Genomic DNA, 21,670 nt, shown 5'->3' on the forward strand with positions numbered 1-21,670 from the left:
ACGATGAGAAAATCACGTAATAGCAGCACCATTTTAAACCGATGGGACCGGAATCCCATTATAGCCAGTACAGGTGAAGAAAGTTTGTGTTCTACAAATAACGGTCTCAATTCTTCAACTGCATTATCGCCAATCCACATTGAAGAAATGTGTGTTATAACAAAACTGACTGACTGTACAATTGTAAAAGTTGCAAAGATTTCTAAATCTCCATCGATTCGACATTAGACATGTCGGGGCAGGTTGAATTTTGCTGTGGAAATGTAACAAACTCACTGAAGGACTTTGACTCCTTGATAACGTAGGTGCCCAAGACAAAGTCTAATATTCAGAAATGATAGCTAATTGCAAGAAACCTCATTTTAAGTAGGATACAGGGGCAGATGTATCCATTATTTCAGGGCATTGCCACAGTTGAGACCAACAATGATGCAAACAACCTTCATTTGACTTGGGTGGCAAGAGATATTAACCTCAACATTAAAGGGTAGGTACTTACACACCATAAATCATTACAATAGAAGAAAGAAAATAGCAACCATGTAAGTCATCCTAACCATTACTCTGGGTGGAGATGCTTGTGTCACTTTGAACTTTCTTCATTTACCAAATTTAGAAGGAATTGAACTTGACTCAGTGTGCTGTGAATTAACATTCATTCTAGAATTTCTACCCCAAAGATTGCAGAAAGGTAGTGCAGATCGTACATTTCTGTCAAACCTGAGACGAAAGAAGGCAGGAAGAAAAAGGCACCAAAACTGGATGGTAACCAGCCACAAGAGGGCATTCTAGCCTTTAGATTTGCTCTCTCAGAACAAGATGGCACAGATTAAACGACCACTCGTGTTGTTTATGATGTAGAAGCAGTGGTTCTGGATCTTCTACCAGTTTTGGATTCAAGCACCTCAGTTCATGAAGTGTCCGCTATCTCTTTTTTTTTATTCATTCCTGGAATGCAGGCATCACTGACTTGGCTGTCATTTACTATGAATGCCAAATTGCTCTTGAGAAGGTTGGTTGTGAGCTGCCTTTCTGAACCCCTGCAGTCCATGTGTTATATGTAGACCCACAGTTCTGTTAGGAAGCGAGTTGACATGCAAGTGATCTTGAATTGTAGCTTTACCAGGTAGACACTTCATCTGTAGGTATGTTCAGCGATGCTCCTAGCATGCTCGCCTGCACTCATCATTAAATAGGATTCATGTCGCATTTTCTTGATAAAGATGGAGTGAGGTTTATGCTATGCCAAGAGGTTGCAGATTGTGTTGGAGTATGATTCTGCTGCTGATGATACCATACGGCACCTCATGAATGCCCAGTCTTGAGATGTTACATCTGTTTGAAATCTGTCCCATTCAGCAAGATGGCAGTTCCACAGAGCGCAATGGAGGGAATAAATATCCTGCATTTTGTCGAAGATGGTAACAAAAAGGTAAACTTCCAAGGTAGTCATGATTTGGAGTTGCCAATGTTGGACTGATGTACAAAGTAAAAAAATCACACAACACCAGGTTATGGTTCAACAGGTTTATTTGGAAGCACAAGCTTTTTGAGCTTGTGATGAAGGAGCAGCACTCTGAAAACTAGTGCTTCCAAATAAACTTGTTGGACTATAACCCGATCTGATGTGATTTTTAACTCTGTAAACTTCCAATGAACCCATCAGAGGGGATCAGGAATCACTGAGCTATTGACAATTCGATGAATACTTAACTCGCTGTATTAAGGATGGCAATCTGACAGAGAAACAATATTCCCTGATATTCTGAAGTTCCAGCTGCTGTCAACATTTATTGGCAATGACCAGACCCTTCAAAAGGTTCCAAAAACCTCAAGCTGGCAGTGTTGCAGGTGAACTGCATTGAACAGACAAAAAGTATAAGAGTGCAAACATTTCAAGGGATAATAAGCTGAGAAGGAGTTTATTGTCCTTCAATCAAGCATCATACCTTGGCAAAGCTTCAGAATTTTTCTGTAAACAGCAGTGTCCCCGCTATCAGAGAGGTCTAGGATGACGCAATTATAACAAGTTCTTCTGTTATGCATGCTGGAAATCTCAAGGCTTGATTGCAGATTTGAGCATTGAAACTTCAGATAAGGTGGATAGTACCACAGCTCAATTGCATGCGACACCTCCTGACAAAAATGCACAGCATTGGGATGAGCATGATACACTCCCAGAAAGATTTCAAACTGAAGACCAGGTCCACTCAATCTCTTCACATTGGAGAGCCGTCTCATTCCGGAAATCCATTTAGGGAACTTCTTCAGGCTCCCAAACTGTACCAAGTTGACAGTTACTTCATAACACTCATCCACTTTTTCCTTAACAAATATTATTTGTTTACTCAATAAGGTTGCTGCAACATAGATTTTCGACCGAGTTGACTTGTTGCTGTTGTCTATTGTGATTGTGTCTATTTGCACAGCATGACCTTCCTGTGGACTTCCAGTTGTTCCTTTGCACAATCTTGGAATAGTAAAATGAATAATAGATCCAAGCTTTGAAAATTTTGTAGCACGTTAAGTGGTCACGTGTGCCTGTTTAATTATGAAGTTGCAGTAGTGACTGTAATAAATCTAAGTCCTGGATTACTTTTGGCAGTTGGAAGTATTACCATAATAATTACTGATTAGTGTTCAGGCAGTCATTGGGAATCAGTTAAGACATAACTTTTAGTGTGTGACATTTCAAAAACTTAGAACTGTTCGGGTGTTGATCTGAAGAAATGTAATGATTTAATGATTTATTGGATAACAAGAATGCATTTAAAAGCTTGTCAACACTCCAGGCAGAAGAGTTATATCATTCAGACAGGATTCAACATAGGTATCTGAGGGAGGAAAGGTTAGAAATAGTGGAGGCTATGTCTTTAATATTCATATACATTAAAAATATTCATTTTTAGAGTTTAGATTCCCAACTAATGGACTATGGGGTTTGGTGACTTCTATGAAGGGTTTACAAATAATTCAGTTACTCAGTCTTTGTGGTGCCATTACAAAATTCACTCTATGCAAGGGAGCAGGGAACCTTGGTACGTTAATTCAAAATGATTTGTATTGTATTAGGTTTAATACCAAGGATCCAAAAATTAGGAAACCCAGGGATTCATCTCTTTCCCCTGTGACAAAATTATTGCTGCAACCTGGAGTGTGGCTTTGAGAAACATTAATTGGCTTCCCCCAAGTGCAGAGTGTTATAGAGTATATGTATATTTCATTGAGAACATCATGTCATAATGCAGCTGACCTCAGTTATAGAAAAGGCTTCCATTTCATCAATGTGCAAGACATTGGGACTACATCTTAGAGTTCTGTGCCAGGTACTCTAAGACCTGCCATAATGTCTGGGTCCTTGAGAGCTTTAATTTTCTAAGGTCATTTCAATGACCAGGTGCCTTACAAGTTTCGTAACTAGGTGATAATTGCAGCCCTCTGTGACATTGGCTAATGACTCCTTTAGAGTCGAAAAGTGTGGCGTGGGAAAAGCACAGCAGGTCAGGCAGCATCCAATTTCAGAGATAGGTCCTTCACCAGGAATGACGCCATTATTCAACTCCCTGACTGTGGAGCCCAGATATAACAACAGGGTTATCACGGAGCAGTCAGGAGGTGGTTCTGATGCTTGCATCTGTCATGTTTGAGGAAAAGGATGGCCTTAAAGTACATTCTGGACATAATCTTTGCATGTTGTGCTCTACGCAACTTGAACAGGCAAAGAGGGATGTGATGGAAGAGCTTAGAGAGAAGCAGCAGTCTTCCGAAACTTGGAGCTGAAGACATGGAGCAGTAATAAACACCATCTTCTGCATGATCGAGTGCTGCAGTGTCAAGTGCAACAAACCAGACAGTGCTAAATTGACAGCTGGTCTCAGTTGATGAGATGGATGCAATAGACACTCATAGATCGTGGTGACAATTTCCAAGGCTACCAATCTGCTTGGCACATGTCTTTTCAGAACAAATGTTGGTTGTGCCAGCAACACCCACATTCCAGGAAAGAAGAAATGTTTTAAAAAGTCTATCAGCAGTGGTAGGAAGATATTTGGGGGCAGGAATGTAGGGAAAAAAATTATTGGATACTTGTTAAGAATGTAGATATGTTGAAAGCAAATTGTGTTGAACTGAGTTGAGTTGAGTTTGTAAAGTAATGGTAAACTATCGAAGGTATAGTTCTTTGATATTGACCTTCAAGCAGCGTTTGCTAAAATACCAAAAAAATAGACTTTAGAGCTGCGTTTACATGATCGATGCAATGGCTTGAGTTATTAAGACCACTGCTGTTTTTGATATATATTCATGATGTTGACTCGTGTGTAGTTTCCAGATCATGCAAAACTCACATAAGTGATAAAAGAGAGAGAGAGAGAGACAATGTATTTCAAAGCTGTTTGTCAATTATTGATGTTATGAAATTGTGATTTCACTGTCGCTGATCATGATTGGGAATTTGATGTTTTTTAGGAAATATTGAATATCTCAGATTGGCATGACCTCTGTCTCAGTGTTCAGGTAAGAGATTTTGTGTGTGTGTGTGTGTGTGTGTGTGTGTGTGTGTGTGTGTGTGTGTGTGTGTGTGTGCGTGTGCCATGTCCTGTTACAGCACTGCACCCCCAAGTTTGCCAGCTCTATTTGGTAACCTGTACTCTGTCCATTTAATTAGCACATCCAAACCTTTGCCTCTAACATGTGATCTTCACCAAGCATAGACAAGTACTCAGACTACCATGAGCAACCCAAGCCTCCAGCCTCTCACTGACAAGATTGTTCAGCTTTTATTGATAAATGTGCAACTGAACCTGACACTGATAAGATAAGGAGTCAGTCACTAAATACCATAACAGCGAGTAATGATGGAAAAGTAGCTGCATTTGCTATTCAATCTGACATCCAGCTTTCCGGTTCCTCCCAGTGATTACCTTCAGCATTTTAATGGACATGTTGTCATGTCATGTTCTGGATAGCAGTGTGAATTATTCTTCCCAAAATTATAAAATGGTGAAAAGATTGGAGGATGAGGAAGACAATCAGTTATCACATTACAATTGTTAAAGATAATCAATTATTTCTAAAATTGAACTGTGAAAATGTAACATGTGAACTTGGCTTAGAATTAAAACAGCTAAACTGTGATTAAACTTTACTATGTGAAACACTACTCACTTAAACTACTCAGTGAAAAGTGAGTTACTGACAGTCATTAATCAATATATTTGTTGTTTTATTGAAACATGCAAAAAAAGGTTGTATTTTAATAATACTTCATGCAATTGTTTGGTCAAAAAAATAAATTTTCCAACATCATTGTCATTTTCAAGGCTTTCATTTGGCATCTACCTAGCAAAATTACATGATTACAAAGTTTTACCACTTGGGTATGCATACATTTGTCCCAAAAGAATCAGATATGTACTTGCAAAGGGAGGTTGAAATTTGTGTCTCTCAGCAGGCAACTCATAGTCATCAGTTGTTAAGTTTCAGTTTGAGACTGATTGATTTTCGTTGTTTAAAGATAATGTGGAATATGTGGCAAAGGTGGGCGTCTAGAATTTAGTTGGCGTGATCTGATGCAATGGCACAACAGGCTTAAAGGGCTAAATGACCTCCTACTGAATGACTTCCGACTGTTTCCACTTGCCTGTCCATTTTCCCGCTGATTGGCCAATAGTTTCCCCATTAAGATTGTTGGCATCTTCGTTTGCAACATCATTGTGCCCATTGCAATTGAAACCTGGTAACTGAGCTGAATTACCTGCATTTAACTTGTGATTTTCAATTTAAGGATAGGGCTCAGCATCTCTCTGGGATGCATAAAATTGTTATGCTACTAATCAGCAGAGCTGAACCATCTTGTGTTGTATTCTCTTCCAAGTTAAGCTCAGTCATGGGTTAGGTAATTTGATCTTGGCTGGCACGTGGACTGAGTTGGGCGAGGGAAGATGGGAAGGCGTGGAAGCTGAAGCCAGTTTAAATATTCAGTGATCTTGTCACTTTGCATCAAAAGTGATCCAACTAAACATGATTGCAAAGGTCTGCAGGCCAAATGTGTCTAATGATTGTACCGTTTTTGCATTAAATCATTAGCAAATGGTTTGTGGCAGCAATTAGACAATCACTTGCTGTTGTTAAGAATGTATCTTTGTAGCAAGTATCGAGGATCCCTGAGACACCACATTCTTCCAGGGAATTTCACTGTTTCTTTTGAACATGGCACAAGGTTAAAGCTGTTAACAATTATCTTGTCTAAATGGGTGGCTTTATACAGCTTTTCAACCCTTACTTAATGAACCCTGAGAAAATATCATAATTTTAATAAGGAGTTACCGTTTCTGATAGGCACTGTCATGGTACACCATCACCCTCACCCAAGTGACCTTGTAGAAATGGAGTTTTGGCCATCTGGTCTAGTGGTGACAAAGGTATTGATTTTCTGCTCAGGTCCAAGAAAACAAAATCCACACTAATTTAATTTTATTAGTTCAACATCTAAGTACTTGGCTGCTGAACATGTGTTACCTTCTTGAATTTCCTTTTGTTTTTCCTGCTAAATATTTGCATTAAAGGAAGGACTTTGATGGGGTGCTTTCAATTTATCATTTGAGGCTTTAGGCAGTGCAGCATTTTTTTTCATATTGGTATGAAATTACAGTATATTATTAAGTTCTTGCTGCTCCAATTGTTAACAGATTTGTTCGTTGAAGCCAGTGCTACACAATTGAGGGAATCTGTGATTCTGTCTTGAGCCTTTGTGGAAGCAGGAAATATTAATTTGGCTGTGATGCCCACTGGATTAGCAGAGAAGTATCAGCTAGGTTTCACCCACTTCTTCAAGATGTTGTGATGTAATATGCAGAATTGAATTGTTTAATGCAGCTCTGTGTGGAGATTGAAATCACACTCAAGAGATGCCAATGATGCGCTTGTGAAAAGATGCAACAAGTATTTCTGGATCACTGGCTGCCTCTTTTCTGGATTCTGATGGTGAACTCCAAGAGGCAGTGTGCTGTGGCAGGCACATTCAAGACCCAGGATAGGATATTTCTCTGGATCCTGATGTTCAATTTGAGGTGATCAACTCACTGTTGCTCCAAGAGAGGAGTTGGTCTTTGCACTTGATTTCCTGACAGCAAGTGGAAACTCTCTCCTTTCGAAACAGTTCAAAATCAAAAAAGGTATTATTTTCATATTGGGACAATTTGTCCTCTAAACTGTCTAAAAGCCTCAAGTTCTCGCCTTCTCTCATAACAGATTGGAGATGACTTCTCATTAACGTTTATAACTTAGGTGTACAGTCATTCTTTTTCATAAATTGCCTGATAGCTCCTTTCTGGTTCTTTTACTGAACTCTGGATATCCCTTATCAATTTCAAATGCTTTAGTTTTTCATGACTTTTCTTCCACTATTGGAATATCATTACCTCCGAGTTCCAAGCCACATAACATCTGACTTGGAATTCTGTTCTGATGTTTCATTGTCGCCATAATAAAATCCTGGCGCTCACCAGCTTCCCTGCACAGACTGCAGCAGTTCAAGGAGGGATTCAGCATCATCTTCAAGAGTAGTTAGAGATGGACAGCCACTGCTAGTTTTTGCAGCAATGCCCACATCACATTGGAGGATAAAAAAAGTGTTTGTACAAATTGTTTAATTTTGTTTTCCTGCACTCATTTGTTGTCTCTTTGGGCTTTTGATGCAAGCAGAAGGGTGTAATGCAGTGCTAATGCCAGTAAAAACTTAATGTTAACCATATAAAGCTCAAGTTGGAAAATAAAGTATTCGGGTTATATTTTAAAGGGTTAGTTTTGTGTGGAGTTCATGGAGATGCAGAACAGGAAGTCAATAAGAAGACATGCAGAGTATTCAAGTCTGACAGTGATGAGACACTACACATAGCTCAAGCTGAAAGATTTAATATAGCAACCTTTCCTTAATGTACTTCTTTAGCGGCTGCCTCAAACTTTAGCACAATGGTTAGCACCAAGTCTTGGACTTTGGTTTGTGTAAATCTACACACTCGATCAAGGGCAATTCTCTGTACTTGAAGTGCACAAGCTTTGGGCAGACCAAAATGTGTCATTCACTGAGTTGATTGTCCTCAAGGTGCATCCCTGGGTAAAGTTCGAAGAGCACGGAGCCCTGTGTAAGGGAGCCACTCAAGATGAACTTCAACGTGCAATCCTGGTCTCCTTTCTATCGGAGAGATGTTGTGAAACTTGAAAGGGTTCAGAAAAAATTCAAAAGGATTTTGCCAGGGTTGGAGGATTTGAGCTACAGGGAGAGGCTGAACAGGCTGAACAGGGCTGTTTTCCCTGGAGCGTTAGAGACTGAGGGGTGACCTTATAGAGGTTTACAAAATTATGAGGGACATGGATAGGGTAAATAGGCAAAGTCTTTTCCCTGGGTTCGGAGAGTTCAGAACTAGAGGGCATAGGTTTAGAGTGAGAGGGGAAAGATATAAAAGAGACCTAAGGGGCAACTTGCTCACACAGAGGGTGGTACACGTATGGAATGAGCTACCAGAGGAAGTGGTGGAGGCTGGTACAATTGCAGCATTTCAGAGGCATTTGGATGTGTATATGAATAGGAAGGGTTTGGAGGGATATGGGCCGGGTGCTGGCAGGTGGGACTAGATTGGGTTGGGATATCTGGTTGGCATGGACAGGTTGGACCGAAGGGTCTGTTTCCACACTGTACATCTCTATGTCTCTATGACATTAAAATCAAGTCACGGTCTTGTTTGCTGTTTTCATTTTGACTCAGTTGTGCAAATCTCCACAAGAACTCAGACCATCCAATGCTACAACAGAAATTTGAGGCACACAATCTAGGATGACACTTCAGTATACTTCCCGATAGAATGCAGCACTGAATGCAATGCTGTCATTTAACCACCAAACTGAAGCCAGAAAAGAGCCCATTGCACCTTTCTGAAGAACAGCAAGGGAGTTGAAATGACTCCACAGAGGTACTCCACAGAGGCAATTATCCCATCCCATCACCAAGTCACCCTTAATTTACACGTATAATCCCCTTGACACTGATCCAACTCCCTCAGAGCCAGATCTCAGAATGAACAGAACCTCTGACGCTCCTGTTTATATCTGACAGCCACAGCTCCCTGATTAGACCAGGTTAACAGCCCTCATCATGGAACTCAGATTCTGTGAGGTCTACCTGGCTGACCTCAATGCCATCACTACAGGAGTACTGCTGACCATGAATCCTTAAACAATAAGTTTGTTCACTGACTACATTGTGGCTGCCTGGCTAATACTGGAGCTAACACCACAATTTATTTGACTTTGACTCTATACTTTTTTTAACCTACCACAGAGACCAGCAAAATATCCTTCTCCTAATGTTCAGATTTAAATCTGCTTTGCATCAAGTTTAATCAGCTTTCGGTGTAATTATAGTAAGTTCAGTTGCACTGGAAAAGTTCCTCTTAGTCGGTGAAAATTATTTTTCTCAGTTCATGAGATTATTAATGTGTTTGCCTGGATATAAAAACAAATTTGAATGTGACCAATAAATTTAAATTATATCCCCAAAAAAACCAAACTCAATCATGTTTGAATTTAGTATATTGACAATATTAAAAGCCAGTGACACAATCTGATGCTTTGAGGTATAAGGCCGGGAGAACTTGTACAGTTGAGAGAGAACAGCCAAGTCACCAGCATGTACAGACTGCTCTCTTCAAGGTACCTTTATCAGTCAATGACCTGTGAAACAGAAATCCCTTCAAAGAAGAAAATCTACAGAGGAGGATGCAAAGGGAAGATTTGACTGGTGCTAGGTATTGAAATCTGAATTTTTGGTGAATCTTAACTGGGGGTTTTATTGGACTAGTATTATAGAAGGGAAAGTAAAAGGTTAGAGGAATAAGTTGTAAATAGTTGTTAGTTAATTATTCTCTGTTATACTTTAAGAAATAAAGTTGCTAATTTTGACTTTAAGAGTTCTTGGCCTCTCAAATTTTCACAGATTACCTTTTGGGGTAAATCATTTCTATGTTGCTGGTTTAAATTAGTGGAGGTGGATTAAACCTGTGTCCTGACAATTGTGATTTATGTTTTTCAACAAGACTCTCTGTGGTTGCCATGAGCATTGGCACAACCCATTTTGAATTCTGTAAAAGTCTTAAAGATGGTACAATAATTTTTTTTCTAAAATTGATGTTTAAATACTTGTGAATTATATTTGTCTCTGTGGTTTCTTCATGTATCTTTTATCTCTCTAATTATGGTTTTAATTAACAAATGCAATTGCTAGTTTCAGCTGTGTATTCTGACAACGAAGTGCCTTCAGGATGAACAGGACAGAACAATGGATAATCCTTTCTGTGTTTTGTGAAAATCATCACTGTGGAAGAGTAATTCTTAATGCAGGAGTACACTATTCACCATTCCAAACATAATTGACAATAATTGTTCACATCTTGAAGATTTATTGACTGAAGAAAATCATCCTGTTCTCTTGTACATGATTGGTAAAACTGTGTCTTCTCCATGACACACATGATTTATGTTTATGGTGATGGTTCTGCAGGGCTTCCTGTGAACTTTTAATTATTACAGTGAGTCATAGTACACTGAAGCACAATTTCTGCTTTAATATTTAAGTATGTTTTGATTTCACAATGCGTTCTCAATCCGTGAGTTGTAACACACAAGGAATTAGAACAGTTCTGTGGTCTCAAATTAAACTTGATACATTGTATTTCAATCACATTTGTTCAGCTGCCTTACTATTCACAGCATGTGTGTATTGTCCATCCTGAATTGGTCTTGAGGAACTGGCCACTTTCCTGAATGCAATTGAATGACTTGAAAAGCCACTTTAGAGTCAACCACACTGCTGTGGGTCTGGAGACACAAATAGGCTAGATGTGACCTTGCATTCGACCAGAAGAAACAGGAGCAGGAGTAGACCATTCAGCCCCTCAAACTTGCTCTGCCCTACAGTAGGCTGATGGCTGATCCGAACCTCCTCGCATCCACTTTCCTGCCTTTTCCACTTACCTCTTGATTCCCCAGCTGATCAAGAATCTATCTAGCTTTGTCTTAAATATACATAAGGACTCTTCCCCCTCAACTCTTTGTAGCAAGGAGTTCCAGAAATTCTCAAAGTTCTGAGTGAACAAATTCTTTCTCATCTCAGTCATGAATTTTAACCCCTTTATTCTGAGCCTATGCCCTCTGATTTGAGAGTCTTCAGTGATGGAAGCATCTTCGCATTTACCCTGTCAAATCCCTCCAGAATCCACAATGTTTCAATGATATCACCTCTCATTCTTCCAAATTCCAGTGAATATCCTGAACAAGTATGAGATTTCCTTGCCTGAAGGGATATTAGTAAACCAGTTAGATTTTATTACAGTTTGGTAGTTTCCTGGTCACCCCAACTGAAATTAGCCTATTATGGCAGATTTTATGCTGGACTAATGCCGTTTACAAGTTCCCTGATGACACCACCATAGTCGGTCGAATCTCAGATGGTAACGAAACAGACAACAAATGGGAGGTGGAAGACCTGGAAAAATGGTGCACTGAGATCAATCTAGCTCTCAATGCCAGAAAAACCGAGGAACTCTACTTTCGGCAGGATGTTACCCATGCCCCCCTACACATCAACAGCACAGGTGGAACGAGTAGAGTGTGTCAAGCTCCTGGGAGTGGTCATCCATAATAAGCTTTCTTGGACTCTTCATGTGGATGCACTGGTTACAAAGGCCCAACAACATCTCATCTTCCTCAGGCAGCTGAGGAAATTTGGCATGATGGCAAATACCCTCGCCAACTTTTATAGGTGCGCCGTTAAGAGCATTCTGTCTGGATGTATCACTACCTGATATGGCACTGTACTATTCAAGATCGGAGACAGTTACAGAGAGTGGTGAACTCGGCCCAGACAATCACAAACCTCCCATCGAAAGAAACCAGGTCCGCTGTCAAAGAAAAGCAGCCAGCATTCTCAAAGATCCATCCTATCCTGGCAATGCCTTTCCACAACCTCTACCATCAGGGAGAAGGTACAGAAGCCTGAACATATACACCAGCCAGTTTCATAAGTTTCCACTGTGCTATTGTTAGAATACTGAATGGACTCACAAACTCTTAACATTCACCTGTACCTGTGTTTTTGTTTTTGCTGTTGTTTACCTATCATTTACTTATCTATGCTACTTAACTCTGTGATCTGCTTGTATTGCTCGCAAGACAAAGCTTTTCACTGTGCCTCAGTACACGTAACAATAAATTCAATTAAATTCAATTCAATTATTTCAGTAGTTGTATGGAGCTTTTTCAGCTGATGAGGTGGGACTTGAACTCAAGGGCAGAATTATCACAGCTTCTGGCCAACATATAATGGGTAGAAGGTTGGCATAATATGGTGAGAGTGAACAAAAAAGAGAGAAATACTCTGTTAATTTCTCCCCCTTACAATTCATGCTAATTTTAGACAGGAAAGTGGCTGTAATTTGATCTCGGAATGTTGATGACACTGTCAAGAAGGATATTTATTGTTCATCGCTGGTGGATCTGAGAAGTTGGTTGTGGACTATCATCTTGAATTGTTTTTATTCATTTGTGAGATGTCATCGTCACTGGCTGTCCGGCATTTATTGTCGCTCCCTATTTGCCCTTCAGAAACTGGTGGTGAGCTGCCTTCTTGAACCGCTACAGTTCACATGCTCTAGGTTGACCTACAATGCTATTTAGGGTTGGGGGTGGATCCAGAATTTTAAACTAGTGACATCAAAGCAACAGCATTTCTGTGCAATTTGCAGGAGCACTTGAATTATGTCCAATGACTTTGCTAAAATATGTCTCAATTAGTTGAGAACTCTTTTATTTTATCATTGCCAATAGAAAGAAGCATACATTTCTGTTTTGATTGATGTCAAATTAGTGACCACAATTTTTTTTATTCATTGTAAAGGATAAAATTGTGAATACCTCTTGCACTAAAGTCTTTATATGTTGGAAAACAGTTTGGAAGATGATTTTTTTTTATTTGAAATCTTTAAACCCTCTTGGTCCTGTTCATTTTTCAATGGAGGCATAGAGCAGGCCAATTTTCTTATAAAACAATACTAATGCTACCTCTTAACAAGAGGATAGTGCTTCAGTATATAGAGTTGATTTACTTCTCAATGTGATGAAGATGCATTAACAAGCTGAATTTATAACAAGGAGAAACCTCATAACATGCTCCATCCCTACTAGCCTCAGAAATCTTGACTGCAAGTAGAAATCTGAGAAAGAAATTAGGGGAGTTTGAAATGGAATGCTAAGTTGTATGCCAGAAATTTGAGGTACAGTTTGCAAGACAAGTGAAGTAGCACTTGATATTGCAAAAACAAAGAAAAGTGTAACAAATGATGTCCAGAAAAGCAAATGTCAGTATTTAGGCCATTTGATCAGAAGTTAAAAGTTGCACACATCCCTTAAACAGCATAAAGTGGAAAGACTGGTCATTTATGAAGAATTAAGAATTGGTTGATGAAGGTCACAAAAGTAGTTGCAGACAAATTATAGTGGGTGTGTGATGCTGGCACAAGACAGACATATGTGACACACTGTGCCGTAAGTGCTGACAGGAGCAGCTAAAAGCAACAGCAGAAAAGTTTTATAATTACTTTTTAATCAAGTGTATCCATTAGCCTTTACAGAAGTGATTCGATGTGTGCATATGATTATTCACTCTGTTGTGTGACCCAGCATTTTGACAAGGAAAGAGAAATCCAGAAATTCCCAAATTAGGAACAGAGAAGCTGGAAATTCACAGAACAATGTTTTAATTGGAGATCCAATTGGAGGGTGTAAAAAAACACATCAGACATTTTTGACATTTTCAATATCAAGCTAGTTCGTTCACACATTTATATGCATACATGTTTTTGTCAGCTTTGAAGCATTTATCATGTATGTTTCACAAAGGTGAATCATTAATGTGCACACATCTGCAAATATTTGTCAGTGTGTGCCGAGAAGCCCTTGTGGACAGTAGTAGTAAAAGACCTGGACTCAATTCCTGAAGTGAGCAATAACTTCTCTGAGTAGATTGGTTAGGAAAATATCTGAGCCAAATGATACCTAAAAATAACTCACATTTCTTCTTTGTCCTAATTTGTGGATTTTCTGACCTAGGTCTCTCTTGCGGCTGATAGCATAGCTAAATAAGTGCACAGGAGAGACTTAGAACGGCTTGACCACCAATTTTTATTCTTTGATATTAAGAGACTTGATTAGGCTAATGATCTGGCCCATTTCAGGGTCTTACTGTTCCTGCAACTTTGGGCCCATTACTAAGTGTCACTTGGATAACCGTCATGCCATTTAAAAAAAAATACAACAATAAGATTAAATAGTTTGCAATTTTGTTGACTTGAGCAAGTGCAGCATGAAGAAACACATCTCATTGTTTAGCTGTGCTTTGTTTCTGTTGACTTGATAGAGGATAAATATATTCAATTGTCAAGTTGAATATATTTTATATCCTTGTTGAACATTTTATCAAAGTAAAGCTTTCACTGAACTTGTTGGTTTTTCTGTGATTTGCAGCTTGATTCTCCATTCGGACAATCTTGCTCCAGAAGAACACTTTGAGGAATGAGAAATCATGGCCTAAATGATTCATGTCAATCTTTGTTCAATGAATAGCTCTCTTGATAATCTCTAAATCAAAAGACTCAAGTTCCTGTCCAGAATGTTAAGCATCTGATCTGTGGAGATACTCTTGTGCAGTACTGAGGTAGGAAACTGCACTGCTGTCTTTTGCTTGAGACATAAAGCTGAGGCTGAAATTAGCTCTTTTGGGTGGATGTTTCCAGTGATACTCTTCAAAGAACGAGCAGGAGGATTCTCCCTGATACCGTTTTGGATTTCTCAATCAGTTGCTAAAATGATTACCTGGTCACGATCACAATAATATTGGTGCACAAATGGCCAGGTTGTGATAAAGATGACATCAAGCTTTCTTTTTACATTGTTTATTTCTTATTCATTTTAATTAGGTTCCAGAATCTGGGAGTTTATTACTTTGCAACCAGCACACACTGCAGCAAACCGCAGCCTAAACAGCACAACACAATAGGAAATCAGCCCTTATAGATGATCCCACAGTTTATTACTTCTTTGAAACTCCAACCCAGACATTTTTTTCCTCATTGTTTTACATTAGAAATGAGCAAACCACAGTTACCACAGGGCATAAACTGTTGAATGAAATGTTTTCCAGTGAGCAATTACAACTAAATTTGCAATTTTCAATAGGCTGCTTATACCTTATAATTAGTAAAATGTGACTGACCTATTATCCAGATCCTACACAGAGCAATCTGTGGCAAAAAAAAATTGTTTGGCTCACAGTTATTTCATTAAAAGCAGAAAAATTATTTTCTTTATTTCATTCTTCCCTGAATCTTCCCGTGAATCAGCAAGTCTCCGACAATGGAGTCAGACTACAAGCAGCTCAGTTCGTTGAAACCACCTTTCTATTATCAAAATTGTTTTGGGTTAGTGCACAAACCAGTGGGGGAGGTTTAATAGGGACAAATGCATGTGTTTGGGAGGAGGTGAGGGTTTTAAAGCCAGTGAAATTGATGACATACAGGGAAGTTGTGTGCATTTAGCGACTTTCAAATGGCAAAAACACAATGGAGGGTATCAGTGTGAAGGCAAAATTTTGTCTCTGTTTAATGGTTGTACTTTCCAACTGTATCATGGAGAGATATATCAATGACCAGTAGGTTGGTGTAGAGGAGTACAAGAAGGATATTGTGTTAGTGACAGAAGAGTCTCTAACAGCAGCTGATGAAGTCAGGCTGTTCTCCTGCTCTTCAGATGCTACCTGACCTGCTGTGCTTTTCCAGCACCCACTCTCGACTAAGTCGGCTGTTGCTTGAGTATCGTATGTAAGCAACCACCCTCAACTTTGGCATGAATCCTGAAATATGCATGAAGAAGTATTTTCATTGCCAGCAACAATTCATGCTTTTGTTCCTTTCTAGTAAATCAACTTCAGAAAAAATCAATGGTTTCAGGGCAGCCAATGACAAATAGTTTTGTAATTCTAATATGCTCTGTTAGTGGGCAACAAGGGCAAATGTGAGGTAACAATAAAGGGAGATCACAAAGAGAATCATACATCCTTCTTTGCTGATACAAAACCCATAAGTCCTGAGAATCTGAGAGTAGATTTCAGTTTGCTGCTTGAGCAAAATTACATATAAGCCATTCAAACCTTTGAGCCTGCTCCGCCATGCATTAAGATTATGGCTAGTCTGATTGTAACCTCAAATCAACTCTCCCCTATCCATGATTGGAAATGCCTTGGTTGTGTCCTGATTTGATACTCAGGTTGCAACCGAGTGCGTAATTCGGTTTTATTCTTTCTGCTCGTTAGAGCAGTTGACTCAACTGAACATCCTGTTAGGCCAGTTCAGAGAGTAGTTAAAAAGCAAAATAGCTACTTCAGGTACTCAAGTTATATATAGGCCAGACCAGGTAAGCATGGCAGGTTTCCATTCCTGTGATGCAATCACACAGTATTACCAAGAATTTTCCTGAAACCAGCTTCTTATTCCAACTTCCCTGCTCTCCTCGTTTTGGCGACCTAATCACCTTCAGTAATGGATCAGTGATGAGGCCATCTATTTTTGTAAAAAAATGGGTCTAATTGCCTCTTTTCCATTTCATGTTTATAACTCATTGGCTGCTTTCCAATTATATGCTATCTGACAGTAAAGCCTGAAAATGATTTCCATGACCTTTCATTGTCACACATAAATAACACAAGTAATTACTGTTCTGCTGCATGCAGATGTTACATAATGAGTGAAAAACATTGCTATCTACATGACAGTTATTTCACATTTCTTCGAACAATTACAAGTTATGTTGTTGAATTGTTCCAATGAAAGTGTTTATTCAGAAAAATAGCCTCCAAAATTGGCATGCTACGGGGAATTTGCAATTTTTTGTTAATGTCTGCTATGGAGAAAATGCAATTGTGTATGCTATCACATTGCACAGTTGGAAGAATTTTCTTATGCTTTCCCCCCCCTATGCTTAATGAAAACCTGCTGTGCTGTCTGACACATTGAATAAGTACCCTAAGTCAGGCTTTGAAGTGTGTCTTTTGCAGTTTTAATTTTTTAAGAAGTCCAGAAATATATGCTTCAGCAAATTATTGCTCGCTATTAATTGTGCCAGCAACAATTCATGTTTTTGTTGTTTTCTAGTAAGTCAACTTAAGAAAAACAATGGTTTCAGGGCAGCCAATGACAAATAGTTTTGTAATTCTAATGTGCTCTGTTAGTAGGCAACAAGGGCAAATGTGTGGTAACAATTCTGCAAACCAAAGTCCTTGCTGACAGCCCTGCTACTTCTCAACAGGGGATAAAGGGAGAGCACAAAGAAAATCATACATCCTTCTTTACTGATTCAAAACCCATAAGTCCTGAGAATTTGAGAGTAGATTTCAGCTTGCTGCTTGAGCAAAATTACATATAAGCCATTCAAACCTTTGAGCCTGCCCCGCCATGCATTTAGATTATGGCTAGTCTAATTGTAACCTCAATTCAACTCTCCCCTATCCCTGATAACCTTTCACGTCCTTACTTAACAAGAAGCTATCCATCTTGACCGAAGAAATATTCAGGGGCCCCACTTCTACCACCTTTTCAGAAGAAAGATCCAAAGACTGATGACACTCTGAGAGAAAAAAGTGTCGCCTCATTTCTGTTTTGAACCAGCAATGCTTGATTTTTATATCAAGTGATCCCTTCATTCTAGATTCTCCCATAGCAGGAAACATCCTTTCTGCATTTAGACTGTCAAGCTTCCTCAGGATCTTAGCTGTTTCAATCGAGCCATCTCTGACCATTCTAAGCACCAGTGGATACAAGCCTTGCCTGTACTAAGTAAAAGACAATGCCCCCCCCACCCTGGCTTCTTTCATTCCTGATATTTGTTGAGTAAACCTTCTCTGATCTGCCTTCACACATTTACAATTACAACTTCCTTATATAAGAGTAACAATTCTTTGCACAGTCCTTCAGATGTGATCTCATATTTACATGCCAACTTTTCACAGCTTATTAATTTAAAGTTAGAAACATAAAAGTAGGAGCAGGAGTAGACCATTCAGCGTTTTGAGCCTGCTATGCCATCCAACATGATCAACAAACACCAAAATGTTGCATTTAGCTCCCTCATCCAGGTCATTCATGTTGAATGAATGAACAACTGAGGCTCAAACAGTTATCTTTGCAGTACCCCCAAGTCACTGCCTGACACTTGGATAAAGACCTATTTATTCCCATTGTGTCCAGTCTGTCAAACAATTCTCAATCCATGCCAATATATTATCCCCACTGTGTGCTTTACCTTTTCCCATTCACCTCTTATGTTGGATCTTATTAAATGGGCGGCACGGTGGCACTGCTGCCTCACAGCACCAGAGACCCGGGTTCAATTCCCATCTCAGGCGACTGACTGTGTGGAGTTTGCACATTCTCCCCGTGTCTGCGTGGGGTTTCCTCCGGGCACTCCGGTTTCCTCCCACAGTCCAAAAATGTGCAGATCCGGTAAATTGGCCATGTTAAATTGCCAGTAGTGTTCGGTGTAGGGGAATGGGTCTGGGTGGGTTGCGCTTCGGTGGGTCGGTGTGGACTTGTTGGGCCAAAGGGCCTGTTTCCACACTGTAAGTAATCTAATCTAATCTAAAAGCCCTCTGAAATTCATCATACACGACATCTATTTTTATTCTATCAGTTACATCCTCATTTTGTGCTTATTCTTTGCTGTTTATTAGATTTAGACCAAACTTCTCATGTGCCACCTTTCTTTCTACAATTAATTTTTTTAACAATTTGATATTGTGGTTAACTTTTCCAGTGGGTGGTGTATTATTCCAGTATTATCAAAGTATTCTCTGAACCCTTCCCCACTCTGCATCTCTTCCCTTCTATTTCTGTGTTTTTTTTAATACTTGAGATATTTTCAGTTAAAAGAGTAATACATATAGAGCAAAACTAATTAGAAACATTTTATGATTATTTATTCCCCAGTAATGGGATGATGAGATCAACTGCAAGACTCTTCCACCCTGACTGACAGCTGCAACCTTGGCCCAAACTGATATGTGACTGTGAACCTTTCAAGAGTATCGCTCCCCAGTATGATGTTTTATCAACTATGTTGTCAAAAGGCAACAACACAGTTTTGGACCTGGAGTCATGCGTTTGGTGGCTGGATCCTGAGTGACTTGGAAGCACAATCTGCTTCCCTTTTCCCTGTTGAATGCATATGCGTATTTCAACCTGGCTTGTCTAGGACATAAAGCTACTGGAGCAGGCATCCTCTGCTATGCAAAGCTGAGAACATTTTGATGTCACTCAATCAATGCATTTTACATTTTAAGGATAGGGCTTACATTGTTAATGGTAGAGCCTTGGATAGTGTTGTAGAACAGAGGGACCAAGGGGTTCAGGCACATAATTCTTTTAAGTTTGCGTCACAAAGAGACAGGATGGTTAAAAAGGCATTTGGTATGCTTGCCTTCATCGCTCTGTGCTTTGAGTATAGGAGTTGGTAGATCATGTTGAAGTTGTACATTACACTGATGAGGCCTCTTCTGGAATACTGTGCCCAGTTCTGGTCGCCTAATTATAGGAAGGATATTATTAAGCTGGAGAGGGTTCAGAAGAGATTTACCAGGATGTTGCTGGGTATGGAAGGTTTAAATTATAAAGAAAAGCTAGATTGGCTAGGACTTTTTTCATTGGAGTGTAGGAGGTTGAGAGACGACCTTATATAAGTTTATAAAATAATGAGGGGATACAAAGGGTTAATGGTAGGTGTCTTTTCCCTAGGATGGGAAATATCCTTGGGGTTCTTAAGGTGAAAGAATAGAGATTTAAAAAAGACACTGGGGGCAAATTTCTTACACAGACAGTGTTTGCGTGCGTAATGAACTTCCTGAGAAAGTGGCCAATGTAGATACAATTACAACATTTGAAAGGCATTGGGACAAGTAGACAAATAGGAAAGGTTTGGAGGGCTACGGGCCAGGAACACACAGGTGGAACTAGTTTAGTATAGGATTATGGTCAGCATGGACTGGTTGGACTGAAGTGTCTGTTTCCATGCTGTATGACTTTATGATTATAACTCTGGCATATTTATTGGCTGAAGGTCAATCAAGTGTCAGATACAGAGCCATTTGCTGTGATGACATGCAAAACCACCCTACCCCATTGTTAGCAACATCGATAACCGTTCCACATTGGTGTCCGCCCTGCCAGTATAAGGATTTCTTTCAGCATCAACCCTGCTGCAGGTCCCTAAACTTCCTCCAGTAAATAATAACAACAGTATCATTCAGCTGTACAGCATGAATTCATTTCCCATTGTGAGGTGCCTTTCTTTTCCTTCTGTGTTTGTGCTCAGTATTGCATTTGCATGTTGTGTCTTCACATTTTGTTGAAAAATAACTTTTGAAGCAGCAGTTTCAACATGTACAAGGGTAAATGTTTCTTTAGATTGGATTACTACAAAATCAGGAAGTCAATATTTGCTTGTGGCACGTGTAAAATTAAGGAGTTTTTTTGTTCTAACTTGGTATACCCAGAGGAAAGTAACTGGCTGAATTTTGAGATCACATCTGTGAAGTGAACATTGCACATATGTGAGGTAAGTATGAGATGGTGCTTTTGCTTACCTATGTGGGAAGATAGCCATTTTACCTCCCACTTTAATGCTGTGTACATTTGTTTCCTCTTCAGCTGTGTTGAATTGAATGGTTTAAAATGAATATCTCCTTTCCTTCAAATGTCAGACGGAGGATTAAACAACTCTTAACATTTTTGTTCACTACATATGCAATTCATTATTATCAAATTACCCAAAAAAACCAGTTGCTCTGAAAAAAATGTGGATCCACTTAATATGGACATCACTTGATGGAGCAAATGCTTCCATGTGCATACAGACTGGCAATCTGAAGTAAAGGTCTAGTTGTGAAATTACATGATTTCAGGACTGAATTTGCTTGACTCTTTTTCAGGTTGACCAACATTTCTGCAACCTCCTTCCCCTGTCATGTGATTGAAAAGCAAGTTTGTAATTTGCATTTAAATCTTACAGAAATGTTTTTTCATGTATAAACCAGCTTTCTCTCGGTCTGTTTCCAACCACATTGAGGTGTGGCTCTAGTTATCAACCAAGTAGCCACTTCTTGTTATCAAGGGCTATTTGGTTATGTGAGGGAGCACCGCTGCTGAATTATGCACATCATACATTGATCAACAAATGAATATTGCAGGGCAATGACAGTACTTGGATGAGTTTATTTTTGCCCTGATATCTCAGTGCAGAAGAGACAACATATTTTAGTCCTCTCTCATCTGAACAGGATAATTAATTTGCCACTATGGTCCTTTCCTTCCAACAGTGTGATCATTACAGTTCCAAGAGGGCAAATGCCCTCCTCTAATAGATCCCAGTTCTATCTGAAAACAACCTGATCAGAGATTAACCTAGAGCAACATAAGGTGGGCTTGTCCAACTTTCTTGGCATTCTTCTTGGTAGTTCCTGATCTGATGGTCATTTGGCTAAATTTCCAGTTTGGTTATCCTTCTGTGCCTCTGTTCC

General features: G+C 39.4%; 1 long non-coding RNA gene across 1 annotated transcript in view; it reads left to right on the forward strand.

The window, feature by feature from the left end:
* LOC140459716 (uncharacterized) overlaps positions 1 to 4,498 on the forward strand; it is a 100,043-nt gene extending 95,545 nt beyond the window's left edge. Inside the window, exon 6 of the long non-coding RNA XR_011953852.1 lies at positions 4,468 to 4,498. This is a non-coding gene — a long non-coding RNA (uncharacterized lncRNA). The remainder of the gene's footprint in view (positions 1 to 4,467) is intronic.
* The last annotated feature ends 17,172 nt before the right edge of the window (positions 4,499 to 21,670 follow it).

This window comes from Chiloscyllium punctatum, chromosome 35 (genome assembly GCF_047496795.1).
Source record: "Chiloscyllium punctatum isolate Juve2018m chromosome 35, sChiPun1.3, whole genome shotgun sequence".
Lineage (NCBI taxonomy): Eukaryota > Metazoa > Chordata > Chondrichthyes > Orectolobiformes > Hemiscylliidae > Chiloscyllium > Chiloscyllium punctatum.